Genomic DNA, 6916 nt, shown 5'->3' on the forward strand with positions numbered 1-6916 from the left:
AATATCTAAAGAACAAGGTAAAAAAAAATAATAATGGTTCTTTTATTAAAGTGGCGACTTATCTCTTCAACAGCATTATGGATTATTGCAAACCTGAGAAATATAGATTTCTTTATTCCTTCTGTCCCATATTTGTTGAGGGCTAGATATAATGTGCAGAAAAGAAAAACATAAAAGGAAAGCTAAGAAGTCTTTAGCTACATATGTGCATTTTTTATGTAGCAAGCATTGACATGGTGCTCACTAGGTATCTAGTACTGTTCTAAGCACGTTTACAAATATTTCCAAAATTTTAAGCATTATAAAACCCTAGGAGAAAGCACTATAATTATCCCCATTCTCAGATGCAGAGACTGGGCAGAGAAATGTTATTTATCCAAAGTCCAAAGAAGGGAAGTATTGCAAAGCTGGGATTCAAATGTCAGTGGGCTCCTTCCGGAATGCAGGCTGAGAATCACAGCTCTCTGCTACCTTTGTTTACTAGTTTAATCAGTATTTCCATAAAAGTACCTATTCTCTTCAAATTTTTAGAGCACTTTGTTGGTGATGGTTGCCGTAAGTGAAGGATTTGAAGGAAACGTTCATAAGGTTCTATCAGACTCTTATCTATGTGCTATGAACAATAAATGTTTCCTTCACAATGTTATGAAGACTTTATTAATTTTTAGGCAGTAGATGAGTAAAATCAAGAAATTGAGTAACGTCACTTTAGTTAAATGCCCAGCACAGTCCCTGATTATAAAATACATCCTTGTTCTTTCTGCTGTTCCCCTGATAAATTTGAAAATTCATCTTTCATAGTCCATCAATATATTTATTGAATAACTATTATGGACAAGGTACAGAGCTATGGACCATGGGAGATTTTGTCAGATACAAGGCTTTTTCTCCTCTAGAAGCTTATAATCTAGTTGACATCCTAAAATATATTTACCTAAACAAGCAACTAACAATGCAAAGCAGTAAATAATACATGTCAAAAGAGTATTACAGGTAATAAGTTCTATAAGGAAGGTAGGAGCCTGTTCTTTCTGCTCCAGTAGTTCATTACACATACCCTTATTAGAGCAATTATCACCTTGTAGTTATTCACATGCTGTGTCTAATTTACCTGCCTGTCTCCTCCATTAGAATGTTAGCCCCTTGAGGGCAAGGATGCAGTTTTAGTCCTCATTGTATCTTCAATGTTCAGCACATTGTCTGGTATATAATAAATGCTTAGCATATGCTTGGTGAATAAACGAATGACGTTCATAGAAGGCAGGCACTTCTTTTGTGGCTAGTGTAGCAGAATGGTTAATCTCTGGAGTCAGGTTGTACTGATTTGGATCTTGGCTCTACCTTTAAAAAGCTGTATGGCCCTGAAAATTTTACTTGATTTCTCTGCACTTCCTTTTGCTCATTGGTAAGATTAAAATAATGATACCTTTCTTTATTAGCTAACTTTACTATGGAACAAGTCACTCCAAAAATGAATGGCTTCAAATAGCAGCCATTTATTTCCTTAAGAGTTCTGCGTGTCAGTAAATTTGGGCTATATTGGTTCCCCTATCTTGGCTGGCTCATTCATACATCTGAGTTCAGTTATCAGGTCAGCTGGGACCACATGGGATCTCATCTGCCACCAGGCTAACGTGGACTTTTCACATGGCAGCTGGCGGGACTCAAAGAGGGCAAGTTGAAGCGTACAAGGCCTTTTGAGGCTCAGACTTGGAATTGACGCACAGTCACTTCTGGCACATTCTATTGATCAAACAAGTCCTAAGGCCAGCTCACATTCAAGGAGTGGGGAAATAGACTTCACTCTTGATGGGGAGAACAGCAAAGCCACCTTATAATCGGATATTTATACCAGGAAGGATGAAGAGTTGGAATCATTCTTACTATCTACCATACTCTGTCATGGGATTAGCAAAAGGATTAAGAAAATAAAACATCTAAAGGATTTCGGCTAGTGTGCACCAAACAAGTAATGAGTTCAGTAAGAATTAGCTATGGTCATTCTGTTCAAGGTTGCCAAGAAGAGTTTCAGTGTGGAAAGGAATGAGTTTAATCTTGTGAAATAGGTAGGATTTCTATATGTAGAGAACCAAGGCTTCCCGTAGGGAGACAACGTGAACATGTGGTATGAAAGTGGGATGTATTCAGAAAGCAGCTAACGGCAGACTTCCCAGAAGAGCTAGAACAGGAGCCTAGGAACCTGGAACACTGGCCGAGGAGTTGGGCTTGACCCTGGGGTAACAGTAAACCATTGGCTTTTGACTAAATGCTAGCCAACAGCACCATTTCTTATCTTTTACTTCTACTTCAGTTATTTATTATTATTTTTTGTTGTCCTTCAATAAGTTTCTTGATGCTGATGGTTTTGTGATATTTCTGGCCATATCTACTCATGATGTAAAATAGAAACTTATGATTTTTGTCTGGGTCATGCCTCTCCCTGGCTTTGGGGATCTAGGAGGTCCTTCTTTGTTCAGTTTTATGGTAAAAATGGAAAATTTTTCCCCTCATCCATTTTACAAACGGTGGCAATCAGAAAGGTCAGGCCACAGGAAGTAGTATTTACGAAGCCAAAGAAACACAGGAGACACCAGGCTGTGATGTTTATATAACTTGGTGATAATCATACATCTTACGCAGAAGAGTCAAGAATGAGGAAAATAAGGTTTCAGTGTGGCTGCCCCTTCATGTGAAGCAGCGAAAGACTTCTGGAACTGCTCTGAAGAGAATCTTAAGTTCATCCAGTCCACCGAGATGGTCCTAAGCAACCAGACCCACCGATTCGCCCAGGTGCCTGCCACCCTGAAGGCTGACCAGACTGCTCAGAGCTGGTGGCTGCTCTAGTGGACTGCTCAGTGGCACTAGCTTCAGAATCTCTCCACTGTACGTGGTTTCAATGCAGATTCACCGATGAATAATTTTGATAATTCTGCTGAAGTATGAAGACTGCTTGAATTACATGACTACATGATCATATTTAGTTGTTGTTTTTTTTTTTTTTTTTTTTTTGATAAGACAATTCCGGCTTCTCTTATGCCATGTGAAATCCATCCTGCTGAGTGCTCTTGACTAGTCACGTCCTTCCTGCCATTTTAAAAACAATAGTGGCAGAGAAGCAAACGGCTGATAGTGCTCAGCAGGACAGATCAAACACACAGATGCAATTGCTGTACGTTGAACAGCGAAGTAGGATAAAATTCAAATACTTACAATCGCTTAGTAGCTAGCATCTGATTGCTGCAAATTGAATCTTTCATAACAGGATTTATTGTAAATAGTGTCATATCATTTGTGAGTTCTGCAACAATTTCATTCAGAGCCAGTGCAAGATATTGGAGGTGTGAGCCTTACATGATGGATATGCTAGTTTACACGTAGATTATGAAGAGATTTTTTATTATCAACATTATTTTTAATTGCTTACAAAACGGCCACAATTGTAATTTTTTCTCTGAAATTTTAAACATTCTCAAATTGTGTAACTTTAAAACCCAGGAGAAAACAGACTAGCCACTGATTTCAACAGCTGCTTTAGAATTGCAAGAACCCCAATTCTTCTTTTCCCCTTCCACTCTGGTTGTTAAATAGGCATCAAAATTATAGATAGTTAAAAATTTTGAAACGTCCCTTTCATATTGTTTGGGAGCAGCAAAGATCCTTGTAATCATAACTAGTGATCAACAGATCTTATCAGTAAAAAATACATATAAATTCAAAATCAAGATATTTGGAGATCTACAAAGCACATCTTACTTCCTTTTTGATAAAATGGGAAGATGGCAATAGCTTAATGATCAATACTCTTATTGACCTTTGAATTTAGTTCCAAATACTTTAATGGAAGCTCATACAAGATAAACATCAAAAGCATACTACACAAATTATACTTTCAATTTATGAGAATTTGGTGATACTCCACATACTTGATTGCTTTAATTGCTAATGACACAGACACCCCCCCCCCCATCAACAAAAAGACTGTATATTACATTTACACAATCTTCTTGTTCAGGACCTAAATAGGGGAAATTCAAAAAGGAAAAATTCAAAACAAATAGTAGGGCCAGAATATTTGGATAATCTATTCTCTTTCTTTTCCCTGCTCTAAACAAAAAATCCTTTCTATTACTAATCCTATTCTATTACTATTTCTATTATTTCTAATACATTTCTATGTATTTGTTATGCATATGGATATCAAATGCGGCATCTCAACAAGATCTGAATAAAGTATCTTACTCTCAGACAACCAAGGACCTTGATGGAGAAGGGCCTTTGTGAGGAGTAAAATTCTTCAGTTGGATCTTTCTTCATTTGTTGAAGAGCAAATATCCCACATGCACGTTAATGTTTATTATTCTAAATGGGGAATTCCCTATTTCTAAACCAAAGAATTTTCAGTTTCTCCCCCCCCCCCCACTTAAGCAGGTTTCTTTCCATCTCTCACAAATCAAAAGGGAAGGTGGAAAGACAGCCTTTCAGTGGTGCCCTGATGTGTATTTTAATAAGTTTACTAATCAGAGCACATATGAATTAGAATGAATCATATTCATATCTTTAATGGCAAAGAAAACTCAATTTAGCTCATAGCCAGCTTTCTTTCATGTTCCTTTTATTCAAGGGCATGCCGCCTTCTTCTTCTTCTTCTTCTTCTTCTTCTTCTTCTTCTTCTTCTTCTTCTTCCCCCCACCCCCCTTCTTTCTTTCTTGGACACCTCCAACCCCAACCCCCATTGACAACCAAAATGCAGGGCTATAAATGTAAGGGCACAATACATCATGAAATGAGTCTAGAGAACATGTCCTCTACCAAAATACACATGAATCTCTGGTACAGCTGAAATTCCAGAATCATTCTGGGCTTCGTTCTGCATGCTAAGCAGGGTCAAAAATGTGAGCTTTATGTGGTCATCCTTATACACCAGATGAGGTCCAAAGTTTAAAGGTTACATTTGTGAAATTGCAGCTGGGCTTCCTAGCACTTGACTCTCTAGCTCCTGCAAATCAAACACTCCTAATTGAAAGACGTATCTGACAATATGATAATCTTTCAATTAAAAAAAAAAAAAATGTGACTTCTGAACCCTTATCTGTTGAAGAGCTGACACAGAAGTTCCGAGATGGTTGCTTAACCAGACAAAATAATAGAGAAAATATGTTTTCCAACAAGATCAGAAAGCTTGAATAGTACAGGGAAACACACGTAAAGAGAAGGGCTGTCCTCTATTCTGTCCTACTAGTTCTAATTTCCCCCCCCCCCCCCCCCCCCCCCCCCAGTTTGTACACTCAGCCACTCACCTCTTCGGCGAGGGCCAGTGTCTTTCAAATCAGACACAAACCCCAAATATCAAGACACTAGAAAGTGACATCCTGGCATACTTTGAGATCAGACGGTTTCTGCATTTCATGGGGTGGGGGTGGGGGTGGGGGAGCAGCATACCAATGTAGTGAAATCTGGAAACAACAGCATATATACAGACACAAAAAAAAAGTTTGCATATTGCACAGAGCGCTTGAAGATCATAAATCTATGCATGAGAAAGATGTAGTGGAAATTTTGGGGGGGATTAGAGTTTATTTTTGTCATCTCTGTGAGACAGCTACTCATTCATCCAGATCACAGCTAAGAAAAAAGCTGGTCACAGAAATTAGCAGTTTCAGCTCAGCAGCGAAGTCGCCAGCCTGTGAAGGCAGAGAGAAATTGACTAATTAGCAATGCGCACTAAAACTTGACGGTTCTTTATAGAGAGAGAGAAGAGAGAGGGAGAGAGAGGGAGAGGGAGGAAGGGGGGGCTCGCTTTTTCCCCTTCTTTCTTCCAAAGATGTTTGAAATCGCAGTCATTTACGCTCGACAATTTTTACAATAGCCTTGAGCCATAATTTTGCGAGTCTCTCCAGCATCCATCCCCCTGTATGGTCTCTCTCTACTGGCCAAGCACGACCGTTTCTCTCCCCAACCGTGGATTTCCTATTACTCTCGTTACGACTCACTGAGCCCCAGGCCCAAGGATAATGATGTGTTGTTTCTTGGTAGCATAATTTGTCACACGTACATTTTTTCTTCTTCTTCTCTTGCAGAAAGCTCTGCTCCCTCTCTCTCTCTCCCTCTCTCTCCCTCTCTCTCCCTCTCTCTTTCTCTCTTTTCTCCCTCTCCTACATTTTCTTGCTGTTGCTAATTCATGGTGATCAAATGATGTACGACAAAATAAATTGTAAAGAGTGATTGCCTGGAGTTGGGATCCAGAAGGTGTTTTCCCCCTCCCAAGGAGAGAGCAAACCTTTAAAAAGGAAGGACAATTGATTTTTGGGGGGGGAGCTTAAGTGAGCCTTGACTTTGCAGCTGGTTGAAAGCAGGTAAGTTTCTGGCCTTGTGTCTGCCTTGTGTGTATTTTGTTCTGTCTTTTGGGTTGTTGGCGGGGGAAGGGACGGGGAGGGAGTGTTTCGGGGTGGGGGTGGGGGGGTTGTGTGGCAAACGCTTATAAAGAATAAAACTCCTATGGCAAGAAATAAGCAGATGAGGGGGAAAGGCAAAGGAGGAGAGCAAGAAGGAAGGGGAACAGGAAAATGGGGCGGGGGGGGGGGGGGGGGGACGGAACAAAACAAAGGGGGGAGAGGGAAAAAGGAACCACCGGGTCCAGTTAAAGGGAGAGACTCTGGGAGAGGTTTCAGGAAAGCCCGAGCTTTGGGGGGCCGTTGGGGGAGGGGGTCCTGCCGGGGGAGGGAGCTCGAGGGAGGTTAGGGTCCACCTGGAACGGGATGGTAAAGTGAGTCGAGAGGAGCCCAGTGTGGTATAAATAGGAAGCCGGCGATCCAGGACTGGCGCCAGGCAGGGCAGAGAGTGAGCCGCAGTGGAAGGGGCAGGTCCGGCGGGATCCCTCGGAGCCGGGCGGCGGCGGCGGCGGCGGCGGCGGCGGCGG

At 41.0% G+C, this 6916-nt stretch overlaps 1 long non-coding RNA gene across 1 annotated transcript; it reads right to left on the reverse strand.

Moving 5' to 3' along the window:
- Nucleotides 1-5545: 5545 nt before the first annotated feature.
- On the reverse strand, nucleotides 5546-6910 carry LOC121033026 (uncharacterized). Its single transcript, XR_005791658.1, has 2 exons — nucleotides 6746-6910; nucleotides 5546-5681 (listed from the first exon to the last, which is right to left on the reverse strand). It is a non-coding gene; the product is annotated as an uncharacterized LOC121033026 (long non-coding RNA).
- Between the last annotated feature and the right edge of the window lie 6 nt (nucleotides 6911-6916).

This window comes from Herpailurus yagouaroundi, unplaced genomic scaffold (assembly GCF_014898765.1).
Source record: "Herpailurus yagouaroundi ecotype Mexico unplaced genomic scaffold, PumYag 142, whole genome shotgun sequence".
NCBI lineage: Eukaryota > Metazoa > Chordata > Mammalia > Carnivora > Felidae > Herpailurus > Herpailurus yagouaroundi.